The sequence below is a fragment of the Ochotona princeps genome, chromosome 15 (genome assembly GCF_030435755.1).
Source record: "Ochotona princeps isolate mOchPri1 chromosome 15, mOchPri1.hap1, whole genome shotgun sequence".
Taxonomy (NCBI): Eukaryota; Metazoa; Chordata; class Mammalia; order Lagomorpha; family Ochotonidae; genus Ochotona; species Ochotona princeps.
The window spans coordinates 20,087,032-20,107,792 of NC_080846.1; the positions used below are offsets into that span (position 1 = coordinate 20,087,032).

General features: G+C 36.9%; 1 protein-coding gene and 1 pseudogene across 7 annotated transcripts in view; both read right to left on the reverse strand.

Moving 5' to 3' along the window:
* Nucleotides 1-20,761, reverse strand: part of TAFA2 (TAFA chemokine like family member 2) — a 395,137-nt gene that overhangs the window by 302,600 nt on the left and 71,776 nt on the right. The gene's annotated exons all lie outside the window — the stretch shown is intronic.
* LOC105941695 (transcription factor BTF3-like) lies at nt 13,842-14,406 on the reverse strand (annotated as a pseudogene).

Here is a 20,761-nt window from a genome sequence, read left to right on the forward strand (position 1 = left end):
CAAAAGTTCTTCAACTGAAGAACTAGTCTCTTCTCATCACTCCCTTGTCTTTCTTGTTGAACATGACAAACATTTTTCCCAATACTATATAATCCCAACTGCAGCATTATTCTTCCAAGAAAAAAATCTTCCCAGTGAGATTAAGATAAATAAACAATGAGTATCTCTACCTCGATTTTTCAATCCTTTGCAAAAACTTGTCACTTTTGTTACAGTATTTCCTTAATCCTCCCAAGGTAGTTGGTTTGAACCAAAATTACGCTTCCAATAAATTAATATTGGATGAAGCTGGCAAAGTTGCATGTTTACTTCATATGCACAGATGTTTATGCCTCTTCTCCATTTAGTTATTACTTTCTGGGAATTTAAACAAAAGGTTTGAATATTTGTGCATATCATACAACACAATTAATCAAATATGTCTGTGTTGATTATTTAATATATGCCAAGCCTTTTCCTAGATGCAAGTACATCCTTTTCTTATCTCAGTTGCCAAGACAAAAACTTGCCTTGAATTCCCAAACCAAGTTTGATCTTTTTCATCCAAGAAGTCATCTGCAGCTAGTCCAGTCCATGGTGGATTTTCTCTTTCTCTAAAGAACTGTAACATTGTGTCTACATTTCTCATTGGAATTCAAGACAATAAATCTAATTTGACCATAACTAATATCATTATAGCTTTATATTTTATATGTATATCTACTGTATTAAATATCAAATTATCATTCATAATTAACAAATATTAAATATTTAACATCATGTACATATAGTCACATAAATACATAAAAATTCCTTACTGAATATATTTTTGGAAAAGGCGCTCTGTCTTAATACTAAACACTTTACAACTTCATTATCACTACAGAAAAAAGCCACCAAATTATCAAAAGTGAAGTAGAGGCAGGCTAAAACATCATAACTAATAGTTCAGTTAGTAATCTAACCTAGTAATTAAGTCCACATACAGCTATTTGCCAGCTTCCACCAACATTCATATGTCTAATACAATCATTTCAAAGTCCAAAATCAACCTCAACTCTTGGTAATCCTACCTCTTGCATCTTCAGTCAAATATTTATCAAACTTAAGGTAAGTAAGAGTTCAGGCATAATACCGTTCCATAATAGTCTCATACCCACTTTTAAAAAGAAATTTGGAAGCACCTTTTAAATTTTGCTATTAAGTGTTTTAATGAGTTTCAAAAAAAGAATAAAGCATTCTAATTACTGTCAACAGGATGTCAAGTTGAGTGATGTTCTGTTTTCAGTTAATCATAATTTGAGTGCTAGTTGGCAACAATACTGAACAACTTAAACACTTAAAATTAAGTTTAAAGGGATAAATAGTAACCATAGCAAGCCTACGAACCTATCGACATCTGTGCCCATACACTGTCCCTTCTTTTTTGATGACATGGATAACTCATCTATGCTCCAACCTACACTCCTCCTCTCAGTTGCACATCAGCTCCCAACCCTAGCACCTAGTCAGGAAGATTGATGCAGCCTTTCTCTGCTTCCTCTTATAAGATCAGATTATCCCACTAAACCACTAGCATATATGCAAATAAACTCTGGTTCTTTTTTTTTTACTGAAAAATTTCTTCAGTATACCCACCAGAAACTTCATCTTCTTTCATTTCATTTCTCTTTAGATTATTTCAATAAACCTGCTTAAAGTAAGCTGTTAAGCTCTTACCCATAATTTCTGATCTCTTTGATCACATCTTCATCCCTGTGAAAATCCTTCCACCTCAGGTGACAAATGACTCTCCATGCTAACAAATCCCATAGTCAGTTCTTAGTCTCCACTCTATTTGAAACAAATGATTAGTACAAATGTCTTGAAATTTCTTCTTTATTTAACTTCTGGGACACCAAACTCAGTTGCTTTTCCTGTTTACTCCTTGTCAACTTCCTTTACTGGCTTCTGTTCTTCTCCCCAAATTCTAGTAGCCCAAATGTGTATAACAGGACCTCGAGTTTGACATATATCCAGTATATTTTTCTTCAATAACTGAATAAACAAATAAGCTTCATTTATAAGTGTACTGAACTCTTGTGACAGTTAGGAAATGACTCTGAGGCCAGCAGCATTTTTTCTACACCTCTGCATACAAAGCCAGCATATTCTATCACAGAGAAAGGAACATAATAATTAAAATTCTTTAGAGAGACATAGGGCCTCTAAACCACCTCTCCCCAAATTCCATATAATGCATATCATGATTAATTGAATGATTACTATTAATTATTGGTCAGGAATTCATTCTTAATTTAATTTACATATCAATGCAAGTTTTGCTATATAAAGATTTTATATCATCTTTACAATCAACATGCACAGCATATTATAGATATTTTATAGGGATTGATACACAAACTTACTATTTTATAATAGAGAACTTGATTATAATAATTTTCTTTTATACTGAATATTATTATCTCTATGGCTTATCTGATTTTCAGTCATTGGTTAGGAATACAATCCAACAACAATATTCCTTTGCAACAATATTATCAATTTTATAGAAACATCTTCAGAAATGTGTTCTGATAGAATATAATGAACGAAGTTACCTATTTTTATCATGAACCACTCTTGTGTGGCTTCTAAAGATTTATCAAGACAATAATATTGATTGTCATGAAGATTTCAACTACATGTAATTAAATGACAAATTAATGGCAATGTACATGAATAACAAAAATAGATTATATATTGGCATTACTTGGGAATTTTTTCAATCCTGACATTTTAATTCCAATACAATTATATATTGCACTGAGACAGAGCTTCAGGAAACTTTTTTCATGATCAAAGCTATATTTTTAAAATAGATTTATTTCTAATTTACAAAGGATGGGGAATCATTTTTAACCAATTTATACATTCAAGTGAATTTTGGCTTCAGACTGATTATGTATCTCAAAAGCAAAGAATCAACAAGATCCCCAGAGAGTCTAAATTTTTAACCATAAAATGGTTAAATGGTTAAAATGGAAAATGGCTACTAGAATTTAAGCATCCACACAAATATTGCACTCCTCAAAGTGATAACCTTGTTTAATAAATCTAATAAACCATAAGATCACTTGAGGTTACCAAACACACCATGTATTATAGATAAATTTAAGGAAATTAGGTAGCTTTCACAATATTCTTCAATCCAACACATACTGCAAAAGACTCCTTAAAAAATTCCATGATAAAAGCCAGTATTGTAGTATAATGGGTTAACACCTGCAACACAGGCACCCCATACGACACCCAGTTCATGTTCCAGATGTTCCATTTCTGATCCAGCTCCATATTAAAGGCCTGAGGGAATAGCAAAAGATGGCCTAAGTGTTTGGGAACCTGTCATCCACAAACAGGAGACCTGGATGAAGCTTCTGGCTCCTGGCTTCAGCCTGGCCTAATACTGGCCAGGGCAGTGATCTAGGGATTAAATCAGAAGATGTGCCATCAGTAACTGAACTTGGAGCAGATGACTAAAGCATAAGGTTGAGTAGAATAAAGCATTCTGAAATGGGTTTCTTGAAAGAGTGAAACGAACCTGAACTATAGAGTAGTTGGAAGATTTGGCTAGGACCCAGGAGTTCCTTGGCTTTCGTGTGGACACTCCAGCTCACGGCACCAGTGGCTACATTGGGTGACATCTAAAGGACCACGCAGAGATAACTTCCCATCATAGGAATGGAAGTTTTGACCTGCTTTTGCAGAGGGATTACCCATTTATGCAGAGATCTCTGGGACCCGCTGTACCTGTCAGCTGATGATGGGTGCTCTGAAGGGGCCACCCTTTCAGCTGGTATGCTGCCTGTTTGCTGGCCTTCTTCCCAATTCTTATAAACTTAGAGGGAGCCACTTCCCTAAGCTGAAGAGAAAAGCCTGTATTTACAGCCAGTTTGCTCTTAATTCACACAACAAAATGTGCAGAACAAGTTGTAAGCTTACATCTTAAACAACTTTCTCCATTTCCATCTTTTACCTCTGTAAAAAAGAAAAAATTTCCCCCTCCTTCCTCCCTCTCTTTCTCTCTCTCTCTAATTCTGACTTTGAAAGTAAATAAACCATTTTCAAAAAATTCCATGATAGGAAAAACTGCCCATTTGATCTTGGTGGTGGTAATAAGAAGCAAAAACTGGTGACAAAATAGAGAAACATTCTGTCTAATCGATATCATAAGCCTCTAGAACATCCTTCACATCAATAATAAATGTAATAATGGCAAGAAGTACCTAAGAGTAAATTAAAAAGAGTGGACTGCAATACAACCTAGAACCATTATCCCAACTACATTACAGTGCATTCAACACAACAGCGTGATCAGTAGCTTTAGCTTTCCTTCTTTATACTAAGAGATTCTAACATTTCAGGAACTACACAAAACTAGAAAATAAGAAGTCTTCAGAATCTTAGACCACCTAGTACTTCACTACCGACTCACACCTGCAAGTAGTACCTACCTAACTCAAGATTTACAATTAGAATTCGATGACCAGTTATTTTCTGAAGTATACACTATAAATATGATCTCCAGAGGATTACAAAAGCAATGAAATGTCCATGACAGTTAAATATTTAAAAAAAAAAACAAATCCTGCCAAGCAGAAAAGAAGGTAAATAATACACTGAAAGGTGGCAATGTGCCCAGTCCTGCCTGGCTCCACTTGACATAAAAGTATATGTCAGAGTTTCAAAACACCTCTGCCCGGTAGAAAGTATCACCTCACTTTACAGATCAGAAAACTAGAGGCAGACATTTGGCAAACTCTTGGAGGCCACTTGAAATGCCCACAACCCATATCAGAGTGCCTGGATGTGAGTCCTGACTGTGCTCCTGATTCCAGCTTCCAGCTAAAATGCACCCTCAGAGACAGAGGTGATGGTTCAAGTATCAAGTTCCCTACCACTTGTAAGCGACACCTGGCTTAGGGACTGAGAGCTCTCTGATCCACTTGTTCACTTTCCAAATGTCTAACAGCCAGGGCTAGACAAGGCCAAGGCCAAGGCCGGGAACCAAAATCTCAATTGAGATCTCCCAGGTGGGTAGAAGAGACGCCAATACTTACATTATGCCCTGCCACCTTCTAAGATGAACATTAGTGAGAAACAGGAGTTAGGAGCAGCACTCGAACTCACGAACTGTGACATGGGATGTGGGCATGTCACATCCAATACCCATCCCTAAATGTCTTCTTAAAATACACATTATTGAGCGCAGCACATTAGCCTAGCAGCTAAAGTCCTTGCCTTGCCCTCACTGGGATACCACTTGAGCACTGTGTGTAATCTCAGCAGCCCCGCTTCCCATCCAGCTCCCTGCTTGTGGCCTGGGAGACCAGTCAAGGACAACCCACGGCCTTGGTACCCTGTACCTGCATGGGAGATGCAGAAGAAGTTCCGGGCTCCTGGCTTTGGATTGGCACAGCTCTGGTCATTGCGGCCACTTGAGGAGTGAACCAAGGGATGGGAGATCTTCCTCTCTGTCTTTCTTCCTCTCTGTATATCTAACTTTCCAATAAAAATTAAATAAATCTTTTTTAAAAATTACACATTGTTAATGTCTCAGAGATAATTATTAGCATGGTTTTTTTTTCTCCCTTCCACTGTTTTTTGCTATCCCTCCAAGGCAAACTTATTATTACACTTGCTGTTACTGTGTGTTATATCACAAACACTGCCTCTTTTTAATAATATTTGCACATGCAAATATATACACACAGTCCTTAAAATTCACTCTTTCAATTTTCTCTAGATTAGAAACAAGAAACTTATATAGCTAAATTACTACATGTTTATTAACAGTCAGTCAAATTCTAGAAGAACCCAAAAGTTCAATGAAATTTCAGAGTCAGGTCTTTGGAATTATGAAATCAGGAGCTCCTTGGTTTATTTCTTTACTTGTAGCAAAGTACTACTTGTAGAGAGGAATCTTTAAAGACCAAAAAATCATCTGATAATATATAAAAAGAAGTATAATTATGCATTTATTTAGTTTGATTTGGAATCTCTGGTAAATTTTCTGACTTCTAAACATAGACTGTAGCAATGATTTACCAAATAGAGTGCGTTTCAATCCTTTAACCCACCTCTTAGCATCATTTGAAAATATTATTTATCATGGCCCATATCACAGTTCTTACCCCATGCAGACATCCTAAAAGCAACCTTACTATAAAAATGAAAGTATGTGTTTCCTAAAAGCCAGACACTGAACTATGTATTCCATATGCAATGAATTATTAATTCCATAAGCAACAGATCTACCTCATGTGGTTGTGCATGTGTGCCTTTCAACCCTGAGGATGCCAGTCATGTGGACTGCAAAGTGCAAGGTGCTCCATGGCATCAAAGGGTATTTTATTTTGCCTCCATTTCACAGAAATTTGATGAAGCAGATTTGACCCAAATTATCAGACCATCTCCTAAATGAGCCATGTATGTAAAGAACTGATGTATCCCTGATCCATAACCACATCTACCATAAATTTGAACGTGGTTGCAAATATTACAAAATATTTGGATCTCAAGTTTTCCTAGACTAAGAGTTAATTCTTCCAAAAGCTCAAACATAGCTCTCATTCTAAAGGCAAACACCAAAGGATGCAAGCAGATTCTGAAACAACTCCGCATCTAATAAGCTGCAGCCCTGCAGTCATGTTCATATGAGAGCAACTCAGAGCTTGCACCATCACCATCTGGCGTACAAAGTTCTACAAAGTGAGAAGGAGCCATTTCTGGAAGTTGAAAACCCTTTCATTTTTCTCCAGGCTTGCTGAATATTGACTACTTACTCTCAGTCTAACACTAAGTTTAGCATCTCACAGCCAAAGGAAGGAGGAAAATACCAAAATAGATCAATTTTAAAATGCATAGTAGTATTAACAAAAGGTAAAAAAAAAAGTGCTGAGACAAGAATGAGCTCTACTGAGGGCGAGAAAGCAGAGTGCAGAAAAACTCACAGGGAGGAGAGGCCACAGCAATGATGGGTCTTGGAGGACAAGTAGGAGTTTCCTGGTTAGCAAGTTGTCATGCAGAGCAAGTGGGAGCAAGTTGCTTCTTGCTGCATAATTAGCTCCAAAAGCATAACAAGTTTCTTTCTTCTCTCATTTTCTCAGTATCCCAGTGCTTTGTCTAATATGTATATATGTATATATTTATATAATGACTTCTATAAATATGACAGAGAGATTAAAAGTAAGTACTCAGGGGATATTCACCAGGCTGTTACTTGAATTTAAGTTGAACAGCCTAGGTTCAGGGAGAAGTTGTGGGTGATTTAAAAATATTTTGTTGGGTCCATTAAAAAAAAAGCCATAGTATCTTGACTTCTTGACAATTCGTATAGTGAAATTATAAGATATTTTTCTTCCAAAAGTGTAACTTAAAGGTCATGATTAAACTAAACATCAACATGCATTAAAATCCAGTTAATACTCCCTGAAAATTACTCTCCTGGATGTGTATTTAAATTGGCAGCTGGTGACTAGTATAACATGTTCCACATTGTTACACCTTAACAATGCAGAAGCCACAAAGGAATGTAAAATCATTGCTGAGATGGCGATCCCTGGGATCTTTTCCAGTAAACTCCCAGTATTGGCTAGCTACTCATCCATAGTGGGACTGAACCCCTAAAATGTGGACACAGGACCCAGCCGCTTGTCAATCTTCCTTAGCCCAAGGTATCCTTGCCTGTCTTATCAAAAGGAATTTACCAAATTGTTGGAATGTTTCAGCTGCCGCTACAAGACTAATCAACAGACTTAAGAAGTCATCTGCTTTACCGATGGATAAAAACTTGCTGACTAGTATCATCCAGAGGAACTTGTTTAGAAGAATCCCAGATCAAAGCAGGTAAATTCCAGGTCTTGAAGCAGAAGGTAACTGTCACATACATATAACCTCCCTTCTACCCCCAAGGCCACATAACCCCATCTAGTCATCATAAAAATTCCTAAAAGAGCACAGCATCACTAACAAATCAAAAGAAGGTCACACACACAACTTAACAACACCCAGAAATAAGTTGAACACGCTTCTCTCAGCCTCGATTTCAATCTCTCTAGCTTCACTGGTAGCTCTGTGGAGAGCCTGTGAATTAAACAGCTGCCTGGCTCATGGCTCTGTGCTTTGTAATAAATATCTACTTTTTTTCATCACCCTGAGGTGAGTTATAGCCTTTCTGTGTGTCAGTCAAGTGGACCCAGGCTTCAGGGTTCTATGGTAACTAGTTTTGGGGACTGTCCTGCAACCACAATGTCAGAAGAGTATCAGCTATCCATGGTTTTACAAGGATGCTCCACAGTTACTTCCAGAAGAGGAACAAAACCTTTAACACAGTGTTAGCTAATACTGTATCTTATTTGAAATGAATTTCTAAGTAAAATATACTACGGTAAAGGGAAAATTGGCTACTGACTTAACGATATTTAGGCAAACCATACAGCTTGCATGTTTCATTAAAGAAGACATTTGGACTTCCTGAAAACAGTCGCTCAGTCATCTTTTTTACCTATCCTACCAACCATTTGCCACTGGCCCTCCAATGAGGACAGAAGCTCCTGTTTCCCACATACATTTGGGACAGTACAATCCTCAATCTCAGTATCTCTTTCTGTGGTCTTTCATGCCCATGTGCCCTTCCAACCCTGCTTGCAGCAGTTGTATTAACTTATTTATACTATTTTTTCTCAACTATCAGAGTTCATGCCCAAGGCTTTAGAAAAGCACCCTTCAGCACTGCCATCTCGCACAAACCAGAAAAGGACACCAGAGGAAATACTGTCTCATCTCTTCCTTGCTGTTCATTCAGAAAGACTACTTCTCTAGAGCTGCCAGCTTTCACCTTGCTCACAGAGGCTCCTTCTCATCCGTAGCATTTGCTGTATGTCTAACAGCACACATTCATTGCTGATCTCCTCAGGTCAAAGCCAAACACTTACCCCATCAGAACCTGGCAGCAACGATCTGCTATTGTCCAGTCCGATACACGAAGGATATCTTCTAATTAAACCAGCAAGTACACTTGTGCAGGAGGATTATTAACAGACTACATGATTCCTCATAAACACCTGGGAGCTGGCTGGGCTGGACAGCACGCACTGATAGGAAATGATACAAACAAGCATTTTCCAATTATTCAGGTGTTGCTCAGATGCAAAAATGAAAGCAAGAAAACAGAGTTAGGGATGAAACTCCATCCTCCTCTGACCCTATTGTGCCTATGTACTGCAGCACATATTAATGTAACATCAAGCCCTATTTTTAGACCTCTGCAATTCCACAGGCATAAATCATCCCTATGCCACAAGTCACCTTTGAGTTAGCAATGCCAAGTTTAACATTTTGCAGGATCCTACAACAGTATAATTGGAAGAAAGTTCTATTTAAAATGAATAGTGATAACTTTAATAGAATAAAATTAGCCTAAAAATAGATTGTTTGAGAGAATGTATTAAGTAATAATTAAAGAAAAAAGTGACAAATGTGCCATTGAACTAATCCTAATCTCACAATAGCTTTCACAGTTGAATTTGGAATGCTATTCTCTTACAAAACTAAAATGCTAATGAAATGGTCTTGTTTTCTTTTTTACATAATACTGATTAATCCTCAATGATTTTAGCCACTAGGGTTCTCTTTGCATTGAACATCTGATTAAAGAAGGAAAAGCAGTGCATAATTAAAGCACAAGATGGGCAAAGCATTGTTTTTTATACCAGCCCATGACCATTGCTGAGGAACTGGAATTAAAATCAAAAACATCTTCCAACAATGAAATCTGTAAAAATGAAAACGTCTTTGTTGTTGAAAACAAGCATTAAGTTGAAATGTGATGGGCATCACCAGCAGTCCTCAAAGAGGCTGTTATTTAGCTGAGCAGACACAAACCATTACATATGTTTTGAAGATGAACGGTAACTAGTCTCTAGCAAGAGGACTCTGACAGTACTGTTTGTCACACACAGTTCATCCTAAATTCACCCGATAATCAAGGTGGTTTTCTTTGTCACCTACCTGGCTTCTTCCAGAAAAGAAACAAATTTCTCCTGATTCAATAGCAGGAAGGAGCTGTTGGCTCAAGTTGCTTGCTAGAGTAGGCTTACTCACCCTCTTCTAGAAACCCCCCACCTTCTTAGAGAAACCTGGAGAAAAGGGAGCCAACTCCCTGACGCTTACATTTCAAGCAGATGGCTGTGCAGTTTTGAAGGAAGACATTCCTGGGTCCTAAACCTGACAAAAGGCCTCTCTGCTTTCAAAAGGATTTATATACTTCCAAAGAGAGAACCAAGTCCTTCCAATTACAAGGTTTCTAAAGCAAATGCTCTAAGAAAAGGAGAGAAGTCTATTTTTAACTGGAAGAATTAGGCTTATTTTAGGTTTGTATTAATCCTTACTCCAAACAGGTTTGGTGTGATTACCATAATACAAACTCATTTGCAAAAGATATATGACTGCTGCAAGCGCCCAGAAGAGAAAAGCAAAAGCAAAAAGAGCAAAACAAAACCAGCTTCTAAGCCATTAAATCTTCGCAAATTAAGATGTCATGCTAAACCACATACATTATGGACTTCATGATTATTGATAATTTATTTCACCCAGGGAACAGCAAATGCTTAATGAACCTTTGTTTTCCTGCCCATTTCTGACAAGGATGATGATTACATTTTTAATTTGTTCAGAAGTAAATTTGTAATGATAAGCAAAGGGAAGCAATTTGCTCCCCTGTATGAGATTATCTATACAATTATCAGCCATTAAAAATGTATTATATTGAGTATGAAGAGGAGTTTCAAATTCATCTAAATAATGCATCTTGATCTAAAAAATACAAAATGTATGCTAAAGATAAGTTAAATTACTAGACTTACCGAAACTCCAAGTCAGCTATGCAGCTAGAACACATCTTCGGCTAATGATGCATTCCAGACACATAGTTCAAACTATTTAATAACTTTGTACTGATATACAGTAGTTTTCCACTAAGTGCTCTGATAATGCTAACATTAGATGATGCTCTAAGAGCGATGTGTAATACCAATCAATAGTCAAATAAAAGAAAACCACCAGAAGTCACAAGGGGGCAATGCAGCAAGTAATGCTTTCTGATGAGACCTTTGGAGGGCAACATCAAAAGGAAGCATCCAGAGGCTTCTGCCATTAGGAGATCACACGCAACATCTACCAGGCTGTTAACACAGTTCCCACTCCCAGAAAAACAGCTATAATCTTAGTTCTTGCTACATGTATTTCAGTGTGACAAGCAAAACACTATGATAAAAAAACAAAAGTGGAAAGAACAGAAGAAAGGTTTAATGAAAATACTATGTGGAGTCCCCAACTCAAACTTCACCCAGAAGATCTCTTGTGTCTGGAAAGAGAGAAAGGCAGAAGGAAAAACATAGTTCAAATTCCTGACCTATCAAATCTATCAATGCTTATCAAATCTAAAATCTCCCCAGAATCGAATGTGTCCAGAAAACTTAAGGAAAGCATAAGATAAACACCAGGGATGACACTGCCTAAGCATTTGTAGAGTAGCAATAAACTTTTCTTGGTGTGTTTTCCTTTAACTTACACGAAAAAAGGAGTCATTTCTCCAACACTCTCCCTTCATATCCCACTGTGAAGACAGCTGCCTGGTTTGTCTTTAAGCAAATTAAAAGTTAAAATAGCTTCACTGTCAGAAGTCACAGCAGCAATTGAGAGATTTGTAAAAGAGCCTAATTTTCCTGCAGCAGGGTGTTTCATTCCCAAAGATCACATGTACCACTAAATTTCAGCAGAACCTCCTTACTACCTTACTGTCTGCCACTCCATAACTCCCCTGATTGGCAAAGGTCCAAAAATCAGTGGAAGACCCTCTGTTTTCTTAATACTCATTCACTGATTTCCTTGCATATGATTAAGCTGTTAAATTCCACTTCGCTCTAATTACCCTCAGTAATAAAAGTAATTAATAAACACTGAAAGTAAAACAAAATTTTACATCATTTACCAGTTTAGGAAAAAGTGTAGAATATCTAATTTTCTCCATCCACCTCCAACAATTAATCAATGTTGACAATGGGTCACAATCAGATAATAACATTATAGGAAAATATATATATATGTGATTTCTCCAAAATAATGAAAATTTAAACTAGTAAAAATTTCTAAAGAGGAAACCAGATGAATCCTACCAGAGGCCTAAGTTTGGCTTATACTTAATTTTTCCAAATAAACCAACTCTATCTCAAAAATTAGAAAATATCATGCAGGCTGGTATTATGGCATAGTGAATTAAGCTGCCACCTACAACACCAACCCCCCCACACACACGCACATTGCAATGTAAGCTCAAATACTGGCTGTTCTGCTTCCAAATCCACCTTTCTATTAATGTACCTGGAAAGTACCTGGGCCTCTGTAACCATGTGGGAGACCTGCTCAGAGTTCTGAACTCCTGGATTCAGCAGCTGTTTGAGAAGTGAACCAGCAGATGAAAGATATTCCCCCTTTCCTCAACAACAAACACATCATTTCTCAAATATGTAAATATTTTAATGCATTGGTTCTGAAGAATGTTTAAAGCTAAATTTTCTTGATTTTAGCCTTGATCACCTGAATCTAAGGATTTATAGAAATGAACTAAGGTTATGTTGTGGGGTAAGAAGCTAGTTCAGGGTCGCGAGCTCAGGAGCCACTTGCTCCCCACCCCCTAAACACACACCTATTGTGGTGCAAATCCATAACAGCTTCCTCTTTAATCTCTAAGTAATCTCATAGCTCACTATTTCATTCATATTTATTTGTAGAGGTACAGAGAGAGAGACACAGAGAAATCTCCCACCTGTTGGATCACTCCCCAAATGGCCAGAGAGCAGCCAGAGCTGGGACAATCCAAAGCCAGGAGCCAGGGTCTTCATCCTAGTCTCCAATATGGATGCAGGGGCCTAACCACTTCAGTCATCCTCTGTTGCCTTCCCAGTCACATTAGCATTGAGCTGGATGGGAAGTACAGCAGGCAGGACTCTGCTCTGGTGCCTAGAGGGGATGCCAGCACAGTAGGCAGCAGCTTTATCCACTATGTTGCAGTGCCAGTCCCTATAGTTTCATTCTGGTTAGAAATCTAGTTGACTAAAATCAGAATGTATTAAATAGAATACACATTACTTCAGCATTTGTTACTATAATATTATCATTAGTATCTATTAAATTATCTTCTTTTTTCTGTTTGCTTATGAATCTATAAAGAATGATGTCAAAAAAGCTTCATTTTTCATGCACAGTCTTTTCATGGTCTCTTATGATACTTTAAATTTGCTTCTATATGAAATTGTTTATTATATATCAAAAGTTTGTATTATATAAGAGAATTAAATTGCTGAAGGATGCAATGCCTCAATAACTGAAGATACTTGGTTAAGCCAACAAGGAATATTTTATGTTATGGGTCAGAGCTTCAAAAATAAAACTTAATATCATTACCAGGCATCTTTATAATGTAAAAAGATTTAATTTCCATAACCGTATGATGAAGTTATGCTCATATTCCCCTTTACAGAAAAATAAAATGCAATGTCTAATCTCCCTTAGCTAGTAAATTAGCCAGACTTGGAATCAGAACTACCCGAATCCAAAGCCCATGGTTTTTCTTTTGTTTTGCTTTTCATTAGTCAAAGAAATTCATTAATCTTTGTTTCAAACTTTATTTCCAGGCTTTTTCAGCTTATTAGCTGCAAAGAATGATTTGTATGTAAGCAGGAACTGGAAAGAGCTGCACTATCAAAGAGGCTTGGGTTTATAACATAAGATCTAAATTTTATCAGATCTCATGATCTGATAAAACAATTTTTAAAAGCAGTCATAATATAAAATAGCAGTTCCCAATAACTTCCTCAAGTTTTACTTTCTTTGGAAGCTGACTCCACTTACTTTGCCTCATTCTTGCAAACTACATCAAAACTCTCCACAAGATCTGGAACTTTATCATCACCATCCTCTCCAGCGTAAGTGGTGCTTTTCCATCCAGATAGTTTGGGTAGAGCTGCAACCAGCCTCCTCAAACTAGCCAGGCTATCTGCAGTGAACAGGTTCAAGATGTTGGGGAGCATTTCTGTCAGCTGCTTTATCTCTGTATGGCCTATAATAGCGACTATGTTTGCTGCCAAAGAAACCTGAACTTCAGAGTTGTTGAAGTGCATCACTCTTCCTTGGCTTGTAAACTTATTCAGCTCTTCAGTATCAGAGATATTCATCACCCATAATTTTTTTAGAATCGAAGATTTTTATCATTAGCTGTCACTGGCCTATGAACCACCACCTTCTTTCTGCGAGCAATTCCTTTCCCACCAGTGCGCACTTGTGCCTGCAGTTTGGCGAGTTTTTCTGGTTCATAATGGTTTCTTTCATCTTGTCCAAGCGGAAACAGGACCGTATGGGGGACTTGGGTTGGCGCTCAGGGGGTCTCCGACGGAGTAGCAGAGATGAAGCATACACGCATGGGCGCAAGATGGCAGCTAGCCAAAGCTGATGACTTTTATGTTATTTTACCAGGCATGTTTATAAAAAGAACCACAAGTATAATTATACAAATTACTTGTCTTGTTATGATTTGTAACACTAAGATTCCCCAGAGATTCTTTCAAGAACTTTACATTTATTCAGTAATTTTTGTCATAGGTCTTATTTGGGCTTTATTCTAATTCAAAAGCCTCAGTGAATTAAAAATGGACTGATCTCATTATGGGCTAACTGAAATAAATGCCTGTGACTTTAATTATTTATGCCAAAGCTAATTTCTAAATTAAATATAATACCTTTCCTTTTTTTGGTATTTTCTCAATATACTGATCTCCTTGAAGACATTCTTTCCTCATAAAGTAAAAACAGAAAATAGCCAACTTAATTCCAAATCTAGAAATCAGTAATCTTATTCTGATCAGGATATTATGAAAGTAAAAACAGCCATGCCTTTCCTTCCCATTTGCAGAATGACTGTCTACCTCTTTCTCAGTCCCCCATTTTTTTTTAAAGATTTATTTGATTTTTATTACAAAGTCAGATATACTGAGAGGAGGAGAGATAGAGAGGAAGTGGAGCTGCCAGGATTAGAACCAGCAGCCATATGGGATCAAGGTGAGGACCTTAGCCACTAGGCCACACTGCCGAGCCCATCAGTCCCCCATTTTCTAAGTTTATGTATTAGATATTCTTCCTGCTGCTGCTGGAGGCCAGTGCTCTACACTCTACTGGCTGGCTGTCTATTTATGACAGCATATGAAAGAGCTGCAGTATGATTTTTACATTTGGTGAGTCTCTAGCCTTGGGTCAAAGCATGCTGCAGCTCAATCATTTTCAGTGCTTGCAAGCAGGTGTCGTTGTATCTAAACCAAAATATATGGAATGCATAGCACCAGACCCAACTCACAGACTATGAAATCAGGTGGGCAAGAAACACTGATTTCAATGCATTTGTGCTTATGAGTGTGTGGTAGAAAGATCATCTCAATAGATTTAAAGATGAATTCCCTCCCATCGCCCCTCCCATAGTCCCAGACTCCCTGATGGCATGTGATCCTATGATATGGATGGTGCTTAATTGTACCACCATGCAGGAACTACAGATTGAATCTGATCCTCACAATCTTTGCCTGCCATGATGTCCACTCAGACACCCCATGTCCTTTCTTGTCCTTGGACACTGGCCCATATCTGTCTAGCTGGCTTAATCAGCAAAATTGTTTTGTTCATTTAATCTATTTGGAAGACAGAAAGAGAGAAACAGACACAGAGATCTCTGATCTGGTGGTTCACTCTGAAAATGCCTGCAACAAAAAGGGCTGAGTCAGGCCAAAGGCAGGAGGCAAAAACCCAATCCAGGTGTCTCCTATGGGTGACAGGAAATCAAGCACTCCCAGAGTGTGCATAAGCAGGGAGCTGAGACTGGGAGAAGAGCCAGGATTCAAGCCCAGGCACGCTGACATGGAATGTAGGCATCCTTAGTGTTGCCTTATTCAATGTGCCAAATGCATGCCCTTGATAAAATCATTTGACCTTTTTGTTACTCTACCTCCTCCTTTAGTTGAGCCTTCCAAGTTAATGAGAGTCAAGGGAACAGCAGAAAAGAGTAGGAAGAGAAAATAAATGATTAGCTAACATAAGAAGACAGCATCTTAATATAAAAATTAGCTTCTAAATCAGATACTGGAGCAAATGAAAACAACTGATGAGCCCCTGTTTTGAAATTTATACAGTGTGGTATATCCAAGTTTCACATTGACACCATGCTGCAATAAGTATAGGTGATTATCTTTGAAGGAGACACATCATCAGCATTAAATTAGACCTTATGTTCAGAAAAACACAGTGGCTCCAGATATGAGTACACAACCAACTATCCTAATGACAAATGCATCTAAATACAAATGTTCTTTTTCAATTAATCTGCTTTCATGTACTCAACTTCATACAGTATATTCTAGACTCAGGAGTGAGGGATTTGTTTACTGATTTCACAGCAGTTACTTTTCTGAAACAATGAAGCAGGAGCCTTTAGACCTTGGTAAAAGTGGCAGAGATTTGAGGATGATAGCATTTGCAAATCTAATAGAGTAAACATTTTTCCTCTAATTTGTGATCTTACTGCTTTCTCATGTTCATTATGAGGCATCTAAGTAACCTTCACTGCTGTCTCAAATACCTACAACTGGGCTTTGAAGACAGCACACACTCATCCGAGATCTAAGTCATGGAAAACATAATCCCAGAAAGGATTGTTGTTATGGGCTGAATTGTGTTTCTCCTAAAATCAATTGTTGCTTTTAAGATTTTATTTAATTTACGTGAAAGGCGTAATAGCAGAGGGAGAGACATTCTTCTTCCAGTAGCTCATTCCAAAATAGCCAAGTCTGGACAGGCTGAAGCAAGAAGCCAGAAACTCCACCTTGCTCTCATCATAGGAAGCAGGGACCCAAATCACTTAGACCATTCCCCCATTAGCATTCCAGGTACATTAGCATGGAGGCAAATTCGAAGCAGAGTAGACAAAACATGAACTGATGCTCCACATGTCATGTAGGTGTCATAAGTGATGGCCCAAGGCACATCATGTCAGCTTCTTTCTTTCCTAACTCTGCATTGAAGTCCTAATACCAAGAGCTCCAGAATGCACAGCACATTGGCAAATAAGGTTTTTAGGGTGGCAATTAAATTTAAATTAAGCTGTTAGGGTGGGGCCCTAAGAGAATACGTCTTTATGAGAACACAGCAGTATCACAACTGATCACACACACAGAAAGCGATTATCTACAAGCCGAGACAGAGGCCTCAGGAGAAGCTAACACTGCCAACGCGTTGAGCTGGGACTCCTAGCCTCCTGTGTGCTGAGAAAATACTCTTCTGTCACTTAATATCATCAGTCTATCATTGAGTCAAAGTCAAGCACATAAACTAGATGTGAATAAATATCTTGATTTCACTATAAAATAGTATTTCCAAATTCTAAAGACTAGTAGTTGTTATAGAAGATGAACCCCTTTTTACTGATTATTTTCTGTATTTGGATCTTGTGTGGACTCTTTAAATTTGCACTGTAATATATGTGCAGTCCTTCACAAATAGATTTAATTTTGCTTTTCTATGATGTTTCCAATTTTGTGTTTCTGAAGATTTTTAATTTATGTATCTTAGGATATACATTTTAGTAAGTTTTTAGATCTGGAATTCCACAGACTGACTCAAATTATTCGGACTGAAATCTCTCATGTTTCTAGCAGAAGTGTTTAGGCTCATCATTTAGATGCTTAACATTTCAACTGTCTCACCTTTATGAAATCTGAATACTTTTACATTAAAAAATTTAAGTTTTAGACAATACTTTAATTATATTTCTTAAGGAATAAAACTAAAGTGAGCATAAAGAAAATGAAGTATATATGATTCTTATGTATCATTCGTCTATGATAGTCATTTTTAAAAATATTTCTAAATGCTTGAAACGAGTTTTTAAAAATGTTTTCCATAACATGTAATCAAAAATACCTTGATAAATAACACAGAAAATAGCAACAAAATGTAGCTTCTGTGTACTCTTAGACATAAATATTGAATTTCACTAATATTCGTGTATTTAGAGGAGTTATAATGTCATTTTTCCTTTCTCTTTGTATCTCAGGTGAACAGAATCAGACTAAGCATAACTCTGGCTCATAAACAGGAAACTAAAATTAGGAGTAGAGGCAGATATCAAACCCAGGCAATGCAATAATGGATGTAGACAATCCAATGGGCTTATTTTTTTAAATCCATCTATTTCATATATTTGAAAAGCAGAATGATACAGAACAGAAGAGGCAGAGAGAAAGAAATCTTCCATCCACTGATTCACTCCCCCAAATGGCTGCCATGGCAAATACTGAGCCAAGCAAAATCCGGAAGCCTACAATTCCATCCAGGCCCCCCACAAGGGTGGCAGGACTCCAATCACCCAAGCCATCTTTCACTGTTTTCCCCAGGGCCTCTCAGTAAGTAACTTTTTTGGAAGCAAAGCACCCAGGATTTGAATCAGTGCTGCTATACAGGATAAGAACAACACAGGCCAATGGTGTCTGCCCACTCATAAGGCTTCTTAACAACTCTACCATATGTCTGCTACACTAAATAGCTGCCCCTGTAAATGAGCTTTATTGAACACTCAGGAGTGGAATGTCTAGATTCCAGGGTTAACATATGAACACTAAATTTTTCTGCAGAATTTCTAACATTTTCTAAAATGATTGCACTAATTTTTGCTCTACCAGCAAAAAAACATCCAATGAGACCTTTATCCTCTATATTCATAGTTCAAAAATTTTGGTTCAAAAAAGATTTTAAAATGTCATTATATTATTGTCTTTATTTGAATTTTGTGATCACTAGTAGATAAAACTAGTATCTCTTCATATTTTTCTTGGTTATTAGTTTCTTCTGTAAAAATGTTCATTCACAAATTTTGCCAGTTTTCTAATTTATAGATGACTTGTGTTCTTAACATCTTCCTTGTCAGTTGTAAGTATTAATATTTCCTAGTTTGTGCCTGGACTTCTGTTTTTTACAGGATCTTCTGATGAATTACAATCATAATTTTAACACAGTAAAAATTTTGTCTCATACTCAAAATGTTTTATGTCTAATATAAGAATATTTTCCTACTTCCTGTCTAAAATATATTCATCTATACTTTCTATTAGGTATTTAAAGATTTGTTTTTGACATTAAACCCAAAGATTTGGAGGTTTCTGTGTGTGCAGTATGAGTATATATTTTTCATATTTTTCTGGATATTTAATATACTACTCACTATTCACACAGTGATCATGTAGTTATAGCAAATCACTACTATACCATCATTTTAAAATATCCTACATTCCAAAAGATAAACACAACTCTAATTACATGTATAATGCTTTCCTAAAGAAAATAAAAGTTTGCACAGCAGGAATTTAAAAAGTTCAAATACAGTAATTCATCAAATACAGTAAGAATGATTATAAAAATAAAAGAAACATTAATCTTCAACAAAGCATATTTAAGAATTTGTTTTGATCAGCTGAATTATACACAACAGAAAGTGGCATGCACACATACACATCACACACAAATCTCAAACTCAGAAAACAAAAGCAACAAGAAAAGGCAATAAATGAAAGAATATCAACTGAATTTGAACTGTGGTAATGCAACAAGGTGGAGGAATCCACCATGGGGGGAGGGTTTGGGGAGGGGTGGGGAGAATCCCAGTGCCTATAAGACTGTGTCACATAATGTAATTAATTTTTAAAAATGGAAAAAAAGAAAAGGCATTAGCAATCACTGCTCCACTTCCATCTCCAGTCTTTGCATTTATGTAATAATTTGTTTTAACATTTTTAATCTAGTTGGTTAGAATGATTCTTTAAAAAGATGTTGAACTCCCCCTTCCCCCAGAAATAGGAAGAAAACATTGAAAGTTTGGAAACAATGTTCACACCCACTTCTCCCTAACCCCAGATCCTTCCCACCCTGATCAACTATGGAAACATCATCTAAAATAATAGAAAGAAGGCTTCTGGGATTTTCCTTATCCGCTCTACATCCCCCCCCCTCTGAGTTCCCCTATATCATTACTAGTAATGTACCTCTTCATACACAGTCATATGTCCATCATTGCGGGCATGGACAATGGCAGAGAGCCAGCATCCTATTGTCAACATATAGTCAACAGTTTCATTTTAAGTCCATCTTTGTCTGGAAGTAGAGATGCATACTACATTGTATCCTCACATCTGGATATGTTAATCTCCATTTCACAGTTACTGTACATCCCCTCAAATGAAAAGTCACAATACAAAAACAATAGGAAGAAAAATAGAAATGTACAATGCCATGAAGTTAATCCCCTTAAATGAAAAGCCACACAACAAAACAACAGGAAGAAAAAAGAAATTAACACCATAAAGTTAAATAGCATGCTACTAAATGACTGATGTGTCGTTGAAGAAATGAAAAAGAAAATCAAGAACCTTCAAGAAAATGATGCTTCTGTATGATCTATGAGTAATTGAGGAATTTGATAATAAACTGTTTTGAAGAGATGCAACTAGCAAAAACAAAAACATGAAAATCCATGAGATATAGCTTCCACTGATTTTTGTTGGTGAAATGTGTCTCTTCTAGACAACAAATAGATGGGTTTTATATTTTAATCCAGTCTACTAATCTATGATGTTTGATTGAGCTTAAGCCATTT